General features: G+C 34.7%; 1 protein-coding gene across 1 annotated transcript in view; it reads left to right on the top strand.

Annotated features, from left to right (window-relative positions):
• Positions 1-2,387: 2,387 nt before the first annotated feature.
• Positions 2,388-18,966, top strand: part of LOC143242580 (uncharacterized) — a 57,978-nt gene continuing 41,399 nt past the window's right edge. The window contains exon 1 of the mRNA XM_076486045.1: positions 2,388-2,470. The gene's annotated coding sequence lies outside the window, so the exon portion shown is untranslated. The remainder of the gene's footprint in view (positions 2,471-18,966) is intronic.

Genomic DNA, 18,966 nt, shown 5'->3' with positions numbered 1-18,966 from the left:
TGATCCGCTTAGTATTTATATTGCAGACTCGGCAGTCTTGGCTTTACATGGAAAATAAAATCCTTATATTACTGGCTTCTCCGTTTCACCTATCGAAAGCTTAGTGTTTTAATTTTTGTCATCATTATACTTTCCCTATAGTTAATTTAAGAACACTATTTCTATTTTTTAATACAGTAACATTTCCAATTTCCAAGTCTTGATTCTGTTTCTTTTACAGTGAGGTCGTCAGTAATATAGGAATTTTATCCTCCATGCTAAGTAGAGACAGCCTTATTATTTAGCAATACAGTATACCCTCACCTGTTCGCGGCCCCGCATATTCGCGGGTTAGGCTCTTAACCCTATCGCATCGTATGCCGTTATACCGGGCTAGCGTCGTAACGTCATAAAAACGAATGCTCGGTAAACCGGGTTTTTGTAGGTCATAGAGACTAAAAGCGCTTTTCGAGGGTATGTCTGTATTTACTCTCTCAAGCAGTTTTATCGATTGACGTCTTTATCGAACAATTATTACTGAACTGTACTGTATTATTATTACCTGAACTGTGCGTACTGTATTTATCTGTCTAAGTTTGCCTTTAAATTTGTTCCACTTTCTGTCAATTCTAATACATGTGTTGTACGCATAGAAAATGACTTTACGGTACAGTAATACAGTATGGGTAACTATACTATGCGGTGTTACTGTCCTCCTGTACTTACGTTTCTTTTTTGATTAAAATATTGTTGCAGTACAAAATTAAAATGTGTTTACATTATCATTACTACATTAGTGAAATACGTGACTGTATGCAATATTACTACATTATTACTGTATTAATGAGTAAGAGTGTCTTTAGAAAGTGTCTGGGAAGCATTTAGTACCGTATATAATCTCATACATAGAAGTTTTAAAACTGCATCCAATATTCGCGGTTTTTCGCTATTCGCGGGGGGTAAAGAACGTAACCCCCACGAATAGCGAGGGAATACTGTAAATGTTTTTCCTAACACGTGTTTACTTTTTATAAGATGGTATACATTGGTTACTTGCATTCTTAAGCTTTATAAATTTTGCATAGAATAATACTAAAACAGCCAGTTAAAGATCGTGAAAACTATTTTTCTCTATCGGATGATGATTAAATTATAGTTTCTTTTAGAAGTAGTTAAGCGCTAGGCCTTATAAAGAAAGATGATAATGCTACGAAAACAAGAAATCTCATTTATGGCTGTTCGTTGGTTTCCAACTCTGGGATGATGTGGATAGCTGAAAAGCGGCATGTACACCGAAGATAGAGCCACTGTATCAGTGATTTCCAACCTTTTTTTATACCCCGCACCCCTAAAAAATTTTAATATGTTGTCGCACCTCTCACAGTAATTATTTATTTAAGAATGAAGGTGAAGATGGCCAAAACAAATGTTATCTCTCAACCCCTGGAACGCTATCTCACACCCCTGGTTGGGAACCACTGCACTATACCATGTGGCTCTTCGTGCTTAACTTCTGATGACCTATAGAGAAATAATCTAGATTTCTTGTATTGCTTTAATACGGGCTTTATCTCCATTTCTACATAGTGTTAGTACACTTAGACGCTTAAGGGACTGCGCAAATTGAGTCCCCCTCCCCAGTGACAGAGGTGTGTCTGCAGACCCATATCGCTTCAAACCGGATTTCGGTACCCGTGGTGGGCAAAGTAGAGATAGTCAATTGTGAAGCTTTGTGCTTTTTTTGAGACAAACAAACAAATTATCTGCGTTTAGGTTTTCGTTGGGTTTGTATAGAGGGATCTCTGGTTGTACTGCATGTATTTGCTTGCAGATTGAGTGTACTGTAACTGATAGTGCCAAGGAAGGAATACAGAGTTTTCTGTTGAATTATCTCTCGTATTTTCTATGAATAATGGTTGCTGCACTTAATTATATTTGAGCCCGTTTTTAGGGTAGGAGCAAATAACACTTGGCCTGTAGTACAGATCAGGAGTTTTTTAAACTGGTCAATGAAACTCTCTCGAAGTCCATCTTAGTTATATGACGAGTTCCTCTTGTCAGTGGGTAATAACTTATATAAAACTTCTTGTTTATTGTTTGTAAATCCTTTATCAACTTCCACTAGACGTAGTGAATATAAATTTGTTTAATATGGTTTGTCTGTTATGCTGGTTTCCACAGATTAGTTTCAAATTTGATTTTTATTTGAACAGTGGGTTGAATTTACTGTTACCCTTTTCAAACAGTTTGGGAATTTCGGTTGTAACTTCAGTTCTTTGAAAAATAATTGAGATATTAAATCCCATCTTCGTTATACATGTTTTGAAAGTTAAAATAGAGATTATAATATGTTTTTTTCGAACTTGTGGAATTCGTTTTGCAAACTTCTCCTTTTTGTTTTTTTTTAAGGCTAGTTTACGTAGTGTGGCGTCATCTAGCGAGGAACATACTAAATTTATTGACAACGTCGAAGATACCTCGGCCACTGAAGGTTAGTTTTGTTTTTTCACGTACGTATTTTAAAGTTATGAATAAAATACCAAAATAACGCTGTGGCTAAGTTTTATAATATAATTTAAATAGCAAGTTCTATAATTGAGTATTTACTCTAATGCTTTAATTCAACTGTTTGAACTTTTGCTTTATATGTTAGTTACTTATACCGTGTGAAGACTTGAAGCCTTTAGTTAAAGAGAATAAAGTATTAAAACATATAGTTTCTATACTGTTTTATTTAAAAATCGATATTTTAATTTATAGTAATCATAATATAGCTTTTCTACTAATTGATAAAAGATGGCGCCATAGAGTATTAAGCGTGTGTTTTTCTTTGTACTATTGTCAGCATTTTAATCTGAAGTAAGTGTGCATCTTAATTTGTTTTCGTTTGTATTCTGAGCATTTTAAATAAAATAGTTTCATGTGTTCTTTCACTGCAATGCAGACTGAGGAAAAAAGAAATGAAGCATACCACGTAATTAATATATTTGATTTATAATCATATTTATAAATACCTCAAAACTCGTTCCTTAGAACGCTCAATTATTATTTGATTATATATTATTATATAATGGTTTATGATTAGATTTTAAACTACCTTATTTTTTACTAGTTGAATTAACATTTTATGGGATCTCTATGTACAATAATCAAGAAATAAATAATGGCTGATGTATATATAACATGTTAGGTAAGGGGTTTCAATTTAGACGTTTGCTGATGTATTATTAGGAAAGGGGTTGTTTCAGTTTAGACACTTAATTGAAGCTTCCCTAGTTTTGAATAAAAGTAAGCTATTTCCAAGACTGATCAGCTATTTTAAAATTTAAAGAAGTTTATAAGAAGTGAAATAATTCAATATTTTAAATACTTTTAATAATATTGTTCTTGTAACTTTAAACAAACATCTGTTTGTATATAGTGTTGTTATTTTATTTGTATTTGCTTTAATGGAGAAAATGTTTTTTAAGACCTTTTGAAATAACATGCATCTTTTTAATTTTATCTTCAGAACTGACTCTGTAAAATTTATTAAGATGAAGTTGATATTTTAAAATTAATCTGTACAAAAAATATAGCATAACCTGTCTTTCTAAACACATTCAATTAATCAAACAAAAAAACCTGAATTTTCATGTGCCTTTTCTCAAATTTCAATTGTTCATCTACATTTTTAGAATGTTTAAAGATTAACAATACTTCTGCACCTTTAATCTTATGATATAAATAACAAAGTAATTCTTAGGCATTCCATGTGTGATATTATATTTGTTAAATAATAAAGTGCACCTCATATAGATCAATAAACCTGACATAGCGCTGTAACTACATGGAAATTAACTTTGTTCAAATTGCATTGAAATGAAAGTTCTTGTAGGTTATCTGTTGAATTAAAAGTCGTGATTTATTTTATTACTTACCTAATTAAACATCAAAGGAGTAAGACTAGGTAATAAACCTCTGTGAAAGAACTCTACTGCAGGAGTTTTCTTTCAGAATATTTCCTTGAGATGGGGTTGACTAATGCATTGTGGGTAATTTGAGGGCTAAAGGTGAAGTATATGTTTAAATATTGTCTTGTAAACACCTAAGTTAAGTAGTACAGTTTTAAAGGTATATACCTTTCTCAAACCAAATATTATTGTTGAGAAATAAAAGCAACATATATTTGCCAAAATATATATATATATATATAAAATGTAGGTGGAAAGTTGAGTTTAGGGGAAAGTATTCCCCCAACACTTCAGGAAGAAATAAAATCCTGGTATTATATTACTCCTGATGGTTTATTTAATTTCATAATGAACAATTATGATTATTTGATAGTGTTTTATCCATGTAAAAATGAAGTAAAAGAAATATGAACAAAGTTTTGACAAGAATTTTCACCTCTTTTCAACATTCAAATGATATTAAAACCACCCATCTTGTGAATAATTTGACTGATTATATATGAACATTTAGTTCATAGGTTGTAAGTTACTTGTTTACTCAGAATAAATTTTGCTAAATAAAGAGTTGCTTATGCAAAACATAAAGATCTTTATTAGTTTCTTTAAAAGTTCTGTGCAAAACTTTTAAAAGATATTTTATGCTATGACTTGTAATGTTTTGAAGTATTTCAACTGTTTTATTAGGATAATTATGATTGTGAAAAAGGTTTTTTTTACTTCAAGTAGAAAATGTTTAAGGTAATTTAACCACTATATGTTAATAGCCTTTAGAATTGAATGTAAAACTCTTAACAAAAGCACAAATTCTTAGTTTGTTTTCTGTTTTGAGAAATATTGAAATGTAGCTGTGAGGAATGCCTACAAGGTTTCTCTGAGTTCTATATTTTAAAACATCCATTCATGTGTTAAGAAAACCAAGTAAAACCAACTGTTTTGAGGATGTTTTGTGATCGTCACTTAGAGGACTCTTCATTACATATACTTTCCTGTCTTTGTTGACATTATTTCTTCAGCCTTGTGTTGGGTTCTGCTTTAGAACATGTATGAATTGTGTACTGTGTTTTCTTTTATAACGTGTGAATTCTGTATTGGTATATTCTTTAGAACACCAGTTGTTAAAACAAATTCTCTCTGGGTATGTTTTACTAAGCAAATATTTTCTATGCATTTGAGAAGTGTGTGCTGCTTAGTAGGTGATGCAAATATATGATGTGATAAGAAATGCATTAGTAATTGTCATGCTGTATTTGTGGTTATATTAATTATTCACACACAGTCTTATGTGTATTCATTACTAATCTACTCGCTTTTTGTGTACCACACAAATGTTTTCCAGAACAAAGCTGTTTCTCTTGTACAGTCATTGTGTGTCTTCTTGATACTTAGCATCTGTGTTCTAAAGTTGTATATCCATCCAAATGATGACAGTTACAATACAGATCAAGATGATATTTTGCCTTCTATTTTATCATTCTGTAGTAATGTGAACCAGTATCATCAATGTAAAAACCAAGTTCAGGAATCACTTTGAAGTGGTATGCTGTTTATATGTGAAAATGGTTCACAATCATTTATGACAAGTGAGCTCTTCTGCTATAAGTCTTCCAAACAGTATATTCTGTATATTGAGCTCATTTTTTTTTAGTTTTTTCTTGTTTTTCTTGCTGAATGTTTTCATTATAGCGTAATGTATGTATTATAAAACCCTCTCCTTGAGAATACTGTGAGGTATAATAACTTTTCAGGATGAAATCTAAATTATGAGTAACAAAATTAGCGAATAACTTTATTAAATAATTTCATTCTCATTTATGGCTGTATTCAAACTTACGTATATTATACACCTGCTGTTACATTAGAAACCGGTGTTTCAAGCGCTACTTTTGGTAACACGAACATTGGTGGATTTTAATTCCGTATAATGTTTCTTACTTTTAAATCTGTTTAGTTTGACGCTTGTACATCGACTTTTCTTGTATGACTTACTTGTATCACACGAAAGCGCTACTGAAAATAAACGTGGCGTTTAAAGCTGCATTATTTTGTACACACTTTCAAGATTTCTGGGAATCAGCATATACGTTTTTAGTCGTATTTTCTTGCATTTCTATGTAAATAAAGCGGATGCAAACAATAAACACACAACCCATTCTTAAAGAACTTTATCACAACACTGTTCTGTTTTGTTACTCTTAACCTTGTAAGGTTTTCGTTATTCGACGTATCTTATAACAAAATATCTTCTGTTTTCCAAAATATGAGTATTATTAATTCATACAGTAGTCCTATTCTCTTATATTATCACAAAAAAAAAAAAACAACTCGTACATCAGCAGTTTGTGTCCCAGCATGGCCATGAGGGTTAAGGCATTCGACTCGTAATGCTAGGGTCGCAGGTTCGAATCCCCGTCGCACCAAATATGCTCGCCCTTTCAGCCTTTGGGGCGTTATAATGTGACGGTCAATCCCACTATTCGTTGGTAAAAGAGTAGCCCAAGTGTTGGCGGTGGGTGGTGATGACTAACTGCCTTCCCTGTAATCTTACACTGCTAAATTAGGGACAGCAAGCGCAGATAGTCTTTTGTAGCTTTGCGCGAAAGTAAAAAAACAACAACAAAAAACAAACATCAGGAGTTTGTATAATAATCCTGCGTTTACATTGTTAAAAGAAATCTCGTATGGCGGCAGCTCCTACAATAGTCCTGTTTTCTTGTGTTGTTACAAAAACCTATCGCATGAGATAGACTCCTGAACACAGTTATGACTTATTGTAAGTTAGAGCTTTTACAGTAAAGAAGAGTAAATAAAAAATCATCCTCAAGCACACAGGTGATCGGAACGTCGTGACTGTTTTAAAACACAATATTCTTCCTAAGTGTAAAAGTTGTAACTTCTGATAAAATCATGACGTATCTTGTACGTGCACAAATATTTAATGTTTATAGTTGGAAAAATATGAGCGTGAAGTTATGTACATAACGCTGTTTTCTGCAGGCAACACATCTGCAGATGTTTACTGTTATTTTAATGTAAATTATGTAGTAAGTATGGGTACTGTATTCGTTTAGTCAGTGACAGCAGTGCTTAATGTTGCCTGTTTTAAAGCTTAGAGGCCACTCAGTACTGCTAAAGGTATTGTGAACATTTCGTAAAATGAATTATACGCTGTAATTTCTTTAACAGTGGATGTATACTTGTCATTCCTTCAATAGCGGAAGTTTTTCCTTATTGCTATAGTGAGTGATTACTAGCGCTTCAAATATTAGCAGTACTATCTGGTTGTGGATTTGGTCGGTTCACGTCAAAACGTTTTGGTACACATTGTTAACGTGACAGTAACCAAGATAGCAATAATGGCTCGGAGGAAACCTCATCTCATCTGTTATGGGAGAACGAACTGAATAAAATGGGTCACGTGTGCATCTCCCGATCCAGGACAAACACACAGAACATCTGAAGTGTTTTGACGTGCGCGAGTTAATTACACAGCATGGCTGGGAAAACCGACATGTGGCTGTTTGCAGTGGGCAAGCTGAAACTATTGTCCAGTCCCTGACTCTTGTCAGTTCGCGTGCGAGGACGCCAGCAATATTGCTTGTGGCAGAGAATTAATGATAAAAATCAGCGAGTGTACTGACATGCACTGAGTTGTCGGTGGATTCGAGGGTTCGGGTTGTTCTGCCTTCGAGTGTCAGATCCTCACCCCACATTCTTTCATCAACTCGCCTGCCTCATTGATTGTGGCTCGACGGCATTTATCATCACGCTAGTATAAGACAAACCATTGCTACAGTCTGCTAGCATTCACGGGCGTGTTGCTTTTAATTCTACACGCAAAGCTAGTACTAATAGCGACCTTCCAGTTCTTAACTCGGGTGTGGCTTTCTTGTTGAGCGAGGGTTTGTTTGGTGAATGTTAAGAGCACCGCAGGTAAATGGCCCAGCTGGGGCTAGTGTTACCAATGGATGACGAATAACATCTAGCGTTCTGTGATTGACTTTGGTAAAGTTTACCACTGTGATATGTAAATAACACTCACGTTGAGCTGGAAAGGGTTTGTGTGGTGTATATCAGCCATAAATACATTAGTATTTTCTACTTAGAAATATTTCCGTTACCTTGAGTTTCGAATCAGTTTCATTGTACAAGAAAACTTTATTTTCTTTTGCTACTGTTGGAATGTGGGTTGTCCACAATTAGAACGACTTAAATATTTGTACCTGAGAGATTTATAAAAAGAGTTTTGTGATAAAACGTGTGTCCACATGATGTCCCTCAATCTAAACACGTGTGTCCACATGATGTCCCTCAATTTGAACTCTAGCTTCTTTAGTCGAATGGTTCTTTTCATCCTCTCGTGTTCTCCGACTACGCGAGTTTTACAGATAATAATTGATGTGGTCTTGTGTTAGATATAAGATATGGAAAGCCACGTGGTGAAAGATTCGACTGGGTGAAGGAACAGCTTGGTTCACAGCTGTGAAACGTGTACCTAAAGAAAGTTAATTGTGAGTTTCATGTGTCGAATTATTGTAATTTGTCATCATTGTTTCCCTTACAATTTAATTTAGGCGTAAAACACGCAGTAACTATAGTATTTGTAGATCGTGAGTTTGGTTTTAAATTAACACGTATTCGGGGTATAAATTGACACGAAAAGTGCGTCCCGTACTTTTCTGTCTTGGCTTATAGATCACTTGTTGTTTTACAAAGAAAGAGACATGTGTTTATCAGTATTTATACAAATTAAAAATTGAGAGAAATAAATAAAACGTGTAAAAATGGAGCTTTCCTCTTTCCACATGTTAGTTTCATCACTGAGCACGTTTAAACTTTCAATTTAAATTGTACAATTGTTTGAGCTTGTTTTGAAAAGTCTAATCGAACATATTCGTCATTGAGGGCTTCGCAGTTCTATCTGATTGTGGTGATACAGGGATGAGGGCTTCGTAGTTCTATGTGATTGTGGTGATACAGGAATGAGGACTTCGTAGTTCTATGTGATTGTGGTGATACAGGAATGAGGACTTCGTAGTTCTATCTGATTGTGGTGATACTTACAGGAACTTTAGCCATAACACACTAACTGTAGCCAAAGTTTATAGTGTATAAACATTTTGGTTTGCTTCACAACGCAACTCTGAATATTGCGTAGTGAAGGAAGCTCTTTGAAGCTTTAGCTGCGAACCTTAAGTCTAAAACACCAGTTACCATGAAATTGATGTATGCAGATCTTGAGTGTTTATTGGTTATTCGTTGCTTTCCCAGTATGTTGAATAGCTTATGTGTAGAAATAACCGAAAAATTGCATGTTTTATCTTACAAGTTGGGTCTTCTGACAGAGAATCTCAAAGTTCGTTTGGCTGGAATACTTAAATCTGTTCATGGAATGTTTTTTGTAGCATATATATATCTATATATATACACATGTCAATATGAAAGCCTTCGATAAGAAATTGGTTGTTACATATAATAGAAACTGATGAGCCAGATTTAAGACTAATCTCTTGGTAAATAGAGCTACAAGTAAACCTAATCTTCGAATTAATGTGGTTGAAATTACAGGACGGCTCTTCTAATAGACAGTACTTGCAGTGTACAGTATATTATCTGATAACCAGTGCTGTCAGAGTTGTAATTTGGTGTTTCTTATAATCAAGTACTCGTGTGGACCTTGTACTACTGTACATAGCATGTTCAGCCATATGTTACATAATGTTTGTAGAGGTTTCATAATACTATTGGAAAACAATCAACGGCCAATAGTTGTTAATCTGTAAACCACAAACTTTTTTTAAAATATATTAACAACATCTACATCAGGCTGTGAATACATGATTGAAGGCTGTTAATTAATTTTTTGGTTAATTCGCATCACATGAATACATTTCATTTAAATATTTTTGAACAAATAAGTTACGTCGTATTATCCGAATGTTTTACAAGACGATGTTTGTTTTTTTTCTCTATCGTCTTCACTGAATTAATTCCATACCAGTTAACATATATTATTGGAACATCATTTAAAGACATTTTCAAACAATTTTTGTTCAAAGTTAATAAGTTTTGTTATTCTAGAAATTCTGATTTGTTTGGGTTTTAGTTTCAGTCATAGGCCTACATCAGGTATCAGTTAATTGAACTAAACTAGTGATTGTTAAAAATTTTAATTTGCGAGGTTCTTTTAGCAGTAAAGTTTATTCACTCTAAAGAAAGTTGTATGAAAACATCATCAGAAAATATTAGTCTACAGTTAGTCAAATAATATTGTTTAATCATTTATCGTAGGACTTTTTTTCTTCTGCTATTTCTAACTGTTCGATTGATGACAGCATTGTGTTTATTCTGAAAATAGAAAATACATACGTGTGGTTCATTGTGCGTAAACTTTATTTTTTTACAACGAAACGCTAAAACGTTACGTATTGTTGTACATCATCAAATGTGGTGAGTTAGTAATTCATTACGAACCTGTTATCATTGGACATGAACGTCACTGGAAGTACTTAACCTTTGCTAATGTCATGTAAACAACGTGTGTCTGAATCAGTGCTGAAAGCAAGCTTCTCATCTGATATGTGACGTCAGTACTAGTGAACGTACGCAACATTTTATATAAGTTTTGAAACGAATTTTATGGTCTTCAGTGTATATGAGGCAATAATGAACGTCGATCTGAAAAGGTTATTGGTTGTATTGATTAATTTCGTATAAACTTGTATAAAATAACTCGGATTTGGCTTTTGATTTGCTATCGTTCCTGTAGTTTTGTTAAATCACATTTGGGTTACTCTTTGAACATTCCGTCACCAAACATGTTCATCCTTTCAGCCGTCTACCGTTGTAACGTGACAGTCAGTCCCATTATTCGTTCATGAAAGAGTAGCTCAAGAGCTGCAGTGAGCAGTATTGAACCACTGCCTTCTTTCTGGTCTGTTATTTCAAAGTTAAGGACGGTTAGCGCAGATAGCCCTCTAGTATTTAGCTTTGGGTAAAATTCAGTAAACCAATTATATGAATACTGATTTCATAAGTTGTAAGAGTCACAAATATTTTATTATTTTCTACAAGAGCAAGTAAATAACCTTTCACCCCTTGATCGGCACATGTGGAAAGTAGTTTTTAAAACTCCATACTCACTTCATCTTGGATACCAACGCCTCTGTTGTTCGCATACGTATGTGCCTGTTTATGTGGTAAGTTTCTCTCAAGTCCCGTATATGTGTGTACACTACTGTAAGTTTTTATATACTGCCTTGTGAATTATATGTAAATTAGCTTACGATAATTAGTCGATTATTGTGTCAGTTTTTGTTCATATCGTTTTTCTATCTGCACTATCTAATTACATTGAATATTGTAAGTAACAGAAGATATTAACCTTTGTTTAATGAGATGTGGTTTAGTGCATATATGTTTACCGTTTAACATCCGTCACTTATCTAGCTTTTAATTCTTAACTTTTGAGTCGGTATGTTTTAATGAGCTCACGTGTGTGTGTTTTTATTGTAAAACATAACTCTTCAGTAAAATAGATAGGTGTTGTAATCAAAACATCCTTTTGTAGTAACCGGGTTTCTGTACATTTGTTGATAGTTATAATATACAAGCAACAGAAGGAATGGTCGTATAAAAATTCAGTATTTTTATTGTTTTATTTTTCAAGAAATTTTAGTATATCAGCATAGATATGTAGGTGGTGTAACCGCCTGTGGTTAGTAACGAGGTAGTTTCGTGTGTCTGTTCTTTTTTACATCAAAACTTTAGAAGGTATACAAACAACATCCCTCGCAACATTCCTGTCCATAAAGTTTCATTATCATTATTATTATTTACTATAAACAAGGAATACAAAAATCTGAAGCTGGTTTATGCTTTATCATGAATTTTGAACAAGGATAAGCTTATGTAAGATAAGTTATAAAAGTGGTTATTTCTATGTAACAATGTTCAAATTCCTTTTCTTGGCGGACAGCAAATACTGACTGAAATATTTATCAGCCTTGATACTTCTGATACTGTGATTCACAAAATATAGGTAGGTATGTTGGGGTTTTATTATAGCTTGTAGATCAAAACGGGGACCATTGATTTTTCTTTCTGTGCTCATTATGTTCCTGTGTTTATTATGCTCAACTGATTCTATTTCTGGCTGTAGCATCATCGTTTCTCAGAACATCACATCCATGGCAAATAACTTCTTAAAACCTTTATTTTATTTTTTGCATTTCTTGATGTTATTGAGGTGCTTGATTACCTTACAATAGATTATAGAGCAAGACAATCAATACATGAAGTATCATGTTGGTTTTTTTTACGAGAGAGCGTTTAGAAAAAGAAACACTCCGCACGAGGGGTGTTCTAGACTTTAAGGTTTTTGTTATATGCGTGCTGTACTAGTAGATGCACCATAGACGCTTTCATGAATAAATTTTGATAGTCACTTGAAATACAGTAGTTTGAGTATTCTTATGATGTTGGGTAATACACTGTGAACGAGAACAGATTTTAATACACCAAACTAAGATATATTTCCCGGTATTGCTGTGGTGTTTCGTAAAAACAGTGTAGACGTTCTCATCAATAGGTTTTGCTACACAAAGTCAAACAATTTCATTTATGATCTAGTGATTAGAGTAACCGCACTATGAATCCATGTACATATGGTTCGCGAACTGTCGCCCCCAAAAAGTGCTCCGCTCTTTGAAGCCATTGGTTTTCTCCAAGATTCCATGATTAACAGTAAAATTCCTCTATTCGATCAGACAGGAGTAGCCCAAATGTTGGGTGTGGGTAAAGTTGTTTGATGGCTGTGTGCTGTTAGCCCTGATAGAAACTCGGTAACATTTCAACTATTGGTAAACATCCATTAAAGGCGGTTTCATTGTTTAGTCTGCTTGTGGTTCACACACACAATAAAACCAGCTACTTTAACTTCAACATACTCTGGTCTGTTCGCCCCTTTTACTTTCTCAATTTTCCAACATATATGAGAATAGCAGTACTTTAATTTAAAATGCACACTACTAGATTGTCTGGTGCAGATTGTATTAACTTCGTGCGTGTCTTGTGGTTAAGTGTCACATTCATTACACATTGCCGACAGATTTACTGGTTTCAAAGGCAAAGTGACTGTAAATATTGATTTGTATATTCAACCATTATGTTTCCCGTGTGCGAAAAACGCAAAGAGCGCGTATGTATTCGTTAACGCCTGCGCTACAGCTAGCTTAGTCTTTTGTAACTTTTGAAAGGATCGTTTGTGTGTTGGTGCTGTTTGTTTGTGATACATCAAGTATGAAGTGTTAAGTGGTGGTTAGCCAAAAGAGATAAAACCTTAAAAGTAATGTCGGCTGTGTAACGGTATTGTGTATATTAAATCAGTTAACAAACACACGATCTAAGTTAATACTCGTGGAACAAGTTGGTCAACCTTAGCAAATGTTTGTTACCCATTTTTAACACAGATTTGAACAAAGTTAATATTTGGAGAAGCCAACTCAGAATTGAACAAGGCTAATACAGAATTCGAAGTTGAAACATTTGGACAACGCTAACAAAGTATTCAAAGGTTCAGGACATTTAGACAACACTATTAAACCTTTGAACAGTGTTATACGATGTTAAAAAATATGTCGATCCATTCTGACTCTCCTTCTCATACGTATTCTCAGTGTTAACATCATATTGAATTAACCGTTTTAAAAGGCGTCGCTTAGAGTATGTTGAAACAAGATGAGCGTTTCTCTTACAATGAATGAAAAATATTACTTGATCCATATATGATGCACGTGTAGGGTTACACGTGAGTTACATTCTGAACTCAGTTCAGGTGTAAAAGATTTACTACGTGATGTTCTTCGGTAATACTGTTAGGTATTTTATATACGTACACGTGTGTGTGAGTGTAGTAAGTGGCTGGTTGTATGCAACAAAGGAATATGACAAGTCGCGTGCCGTGTTTGAGCAGTAAACCAGTTGTGTCGTCACGTGAGAATAAAGTGAACATCTTAACGATACATGTATCTTGTGCAACAAATTTATTTCTTCTCTTTCTGGTCTGTAATCTCATTTGGGATATTTCCCATATTCACCTCTGTATTAATGAACAAGTAGTTTCACTTTCATAATATATTTTGTACTTTTAAATCCTGTAGTAGGTGGATAGTATTTGTGTGTTTGGACACACAACTAACTATCAACAATAATCTATTAACTCGCATCTTGCCCGGCATGGCCATGTGGTTAAGGCCCTTGACTCGTAGTCTTAGGGTCGCGTGTTCAAATCCCCGCCAGGTCAAACATGCTCGCCCTTTCAGCCGTGGGCACGGTATAATATATTACGACCGATCCCACTATTCATTGTTAAGAATAGCTCAGGAGTTGGCGGCGGGTGGTGATAACTAGTTGCCTTCCCTCTGGTCTTACATTGCTGAGTCAGGAACGGCTAGAGCAGGTTGTCCTCATGTAGCTTTGCGCGAAATTCTAAAATAAACAAACCACCTTATCATCGGTGTTTATAACGAAAGAGAAAATATGTAGTGAATGGTGGTTAGTTATGCAATTGAAACTTAATTATTCTGTGAGATCCACTCTTTATAATTTTACAAGATTCTGCGTTATGTATTAAGCTGGGCCTGGCATGGCCAAGCGTGTTAAGACGTGCGACTCGTAATCTGAGGGTCGCGGGTTCGCATCCCCGTCACGTCAAACATGTTCGCCCTTTTAGCCGTGGGGCGTTATAATGTGACGGTCAATCCCACTGTTCGTTGGTAAACGAGTAGCCCAAGAGTTGGCGGTGGGTGGTGATGATGACTAGCTGCCTTCCCTCTAGTGTTACACTGCTAAATGAGGGGCGGCTAGCACAGATAGCTCTCGAGTAGCTTTGTGCGAAATTCAAAACACAAAACAAACAAACAATGTATTAAGCCCTCTAGTGACTCTGCAATAAGCTTGAGGGTTTCCAGATGGAGTGTTAGATACTATAAAAGATCATTCTCTTGCAAAACAAAAATACACAAATCATAAATTAATTACACCCAAACACAGACGTTTTCTATTATACTTTATTTTAGCCGTGATGAAGCATTTTGCTTGAATGACATATATAAATGTGTAACGCGAATGTGTTATGTGTTGACTTTTTACACAACAAAGACATTTTTAACAGCGTCGGACGTAAAAAAGGTTCCTTCCAGTGTCACAGTGCTATGTCTGCGGACCTATACTGCTAGAAACTGGGTTTCGATACTCGTGGAGGGAAGAGCATAGATAGCTCTTTGTTCACATTAACAAAACAAATATAAAAAGATACATAAATTAGGGAACAAACTTGGGTGTGAGATAGCTACAGAATATAGTCCAAATAGTTGTAGGTATACACACAAAAACAAGACTTAATCTCTGTTCGTAAGCCTGACGCGTGAAAAAAAAATAACTATACATATATTATAACTATTATAAAACTGAAGTGTGTCACCAAGCACCGAGACCGGAAAGTAAACTTTCTTGAAGATACTTCAGGCCCTATAACGCTCACATAGCTGTAGGTACACCGTAAAGAAACGTAATAACGTGGTAGCTAAGTTATCGAGCACAGTTATGAATATACGAGAGAAAGAGAGAGAGAGAGAAAAAAAGTATTAAACCCATTATCAGTTCAATCTCAACAAATGCGTAGAACATTTCCGCCAGAGAATTGCGTCATTTCCTTTTGACCCATCGTTATTTTTTATTTCATGATTTGTTAATGTAAAAAATGCGGCGACACTTTGTTTTGAAACCTTAATATTTACTATTTAAGTAGAAAAATTGCATATCGTTACTAACTTGTGATGATGTATGATGTATATTGAATAGTTTGTGTGTGTGTAGTGGTGAAAAAAAGAAAAGTTGGAAGTTAGTCGCTTGGAAACTAGATTCTCTCCTGCGTCATAAGCCACTCTTCTTACTCAGTGTACGTGAAAATAGGTACGTATTGTTTTCACTGGAAAATGGTTTGGCTTCAGTTTCTCAGTACTGTTGGTGAATGCTGATAACCATTCTTCAACTGGATGGCACGTGATCATCGTAACACTTTGTATCCGGCGTGTTTCGTCGAGGTTGTTACTTTTAAACGAGCAAGGCTTAGATTAAAATGTAATGAGCTGAATGGAGTTCTAAGATCGTGATTAATTTTCTGTTGTGAAAACGCTTTTCGTTTCGTCAGAAACTCACTAAACTTATTGTTCTAATCTATTTCGGTATAAATTAGTTATAAAATACTGGGAACTGCAGTAGGGCTTCACTTCGTTCCAACAAGGTTTCATGACTGTTTTATCTCTGTATTAGTTTTTAACAACTGTATCTTACCATTTCAAACCATTAAATTATTAACAACTAACTGGAGTAGCTGCCACCTGGCAGAAGTTATGTAAATTCGCGTTTAATGAAAGGTTGGTTTTCTTATGACATGAAAAGTTGTTTGCTCTTATATGTAATTTTTAAAAACGTACATGAAAACCGAAAATGCAAAGTTGAAAATTTATGTGTAGCCATGAACCTGACAAGCCTTCATACCATCCATCAACAGGGGCGAAGTAGTGATAAAAAAAAAAGGCGAAAATGCCCATAAAAAAAACAACCTGCAAAACGCAAATCTGAAAATTTGTGTGCATTTCCCCATGGGCCCAATGAACCTCCATACCAAATTTGGTGAAGATCCATCTACATCCTGTGAAGTAGTTACATGGATATACAACAAACGGTAGTATTATACTTATATAGATTGTATGAAAATCTGCACTTGTCTGTAATATTACTCTGTATAGATGCAGACTTTACACATACATATTTTACGCTGTTAACAACGCTGTTATTTCCACCGTACATTAGCAACAAATTTCGCATTGTTACATTATTGCTTATCTTTCCACCATCATGTGGTATTTTTAGGAAAACTAAAGCTAAGAGTTTTATTACTATTTTAGTCAACACTAAATTCGATTGTAAGCTTAGGATTAAAGTGACAACAATAGCCAAGAATTTTGTTTCTTTAAACAACCTAATTTTGTTGAACTTGTGTTGTTTTAATCTAGAAAAAACTATCTCTGATCCAGTGGGTGCCAGCGACTGATGTTAATTAGTTTTGGAACATACGCCTTTATTAACAGCGATCATAGGCCAAATGCTACCCGAAGACTACAGAAATCGTTCGGTTTTCTTCATTATATAACCGAAATAATGAGTAACCAAGACAACAGTAAATATAAGTCTAAAACCTCCAACAGTACTTAGCGAAGAAAAGAGAAGTGAAAGTACTCTTTGAATCTTAAACCTACAGTAATGGCTAACGGCTGAAAGAAAACGTAAAGTACCTGTGAAACCCCATTCCACCAAACGTGCTCGTCCTTCCAGCCGTGGGACGTTATATGTGATGGACGATCCTAATATTCGTTGGTTAAAGAGTAATCCAACAGTTAGTTGGCGGTGGGTGGTGATGAGATTTTGTTGTTGTTGTTTTATTTAATTTCGCGCAAAGCTATACGAGGGCTATCTTCGCAGCTGATGATATATTCGGTATTAATAAATGTTTTTTAATGTTTTCTAGGGTATTAGAAGAGTAAATATCATAAAAGGTTCGTAAGTAAAACATTGCAAATAGACAGTAAGATGTCATACAGTGTTGACTGTGTATACTGTTGTTGAAGTTACTGGATCTCTTGGAAAGGTGTTTCATTTAATATGTATCTCTTGTAGAACGGCCTTATTAACATAAGGTATCCCACTAAACAGCTTGTAATATAGTTTGTTTGGGGTTTATTGGAGCAATTGAAGAATATAATGTTCATTTAATAGCAAATCTGATAAATGTCAGACGTAATTTACCTTTCTGTTAGGCCTGACATGGGTTAAGGGTCAGGGGTTAGGGCGCTCGATTTGCAACCTGCGGATCGCAGGCTCGAATCACCATCACTGAATATGCTCATTCTCAGTCGTGAGGACGTTATAATGTATTGGTCAATCACATTATTCTTTTTTAAAAGATAGTCAGAGTTGGCGGTGAGTGGGTGCTAAATTAGGGACGAATAGCGTAGTTGGACTTCGAGAAGCTTTGCGCTAAATTCAAGATAAACAAACAAACCTATTTATTGTGATCGCTGCAGGCTTTAGGCTATTGCAGCTGTTTTATAAAAAATGGCTTTCCTTTTCACATTATGAGAGAATCAGTAATTGTACTTTAATTCATGAAAATCTGAAAATTTAAGAAAATCTGAAGAAAGAGACTTTGGTTTCGCACATTTCAGTTTCTTAAGCTGACTAACTGTTTTATGTCAGCAAAGAAACGTAGTATAAACAGCGTTCGTTATGGAAACGTATAAGTAAACCTCGATTAAAATTAGTTGTATAAGAAAGAACAATGTGATTTGTTGGAATATGGTCTAAATAAAAGGGCACATTTTCCTGTAATTGGATATAGTGCAAGCGTATGAGTTTAGGAAAATAGTCAAATTCGTTTTACTTAGACTTTTTTTGTACAAGTTTTATTAAACTTAATAATAGTTTATATGTGTAAAGCGTTTACAGAAAGACGAAAAGTAAGCATTATCTCCATCAGTGAATATTGTAGCTTGAATTGTTATTCTGAAAATGTAATGTACTCAGTGTGATGATGTTTAAGTTAACGATTCCTGTAAAAAGTACTTAGTGTCAACAAGTATTTTTAGAATCAGTATTTACAAGATGTTTTCTAAGAGTAAATAAAACCAAAATTATGAGTAACAAATAATTTTATTTCTTGCATTTAAAGTTCATATGTCATGCTGTGTTCTAGTCTACAGATGGTATAATTATTCTTGTAAATAGTGACAGGTGTATGTTTTATTGGCGTCACGACAGTACAGATTACAACGTTAGACGTCTATTATGAAACGGCCCGGCATGGCCAGGTGGTTAAGGCATTCGACTCTTAATCCGAGTGTCGCGGGTTCGAATCCCCGTCACACCAGACATGTTCGCCCTTTCAGCCGTGAGCGCGTTACATTGTGACGGTCAA

The sequence above is a fragment of the Tachypleus tridentatus genome, unplaced genomic scaffold, assembly GCF_004210375.1.
Source record: "Tachypleus tridentatus isolate NWPU-2018 unplaced genomic scaffold, ASM421037v1 Hic_cluster_2, whole genome shotgun sequence".
NCBI lineage: Eukaryota > Metazoa > Arthropoda > Merostomata > Xiphosura > Limulidae > Tachypleus > Tachypleus tridentatus.
This window is presented reverse-complemented; position numbering and strand designations above follow the sequence as displayed.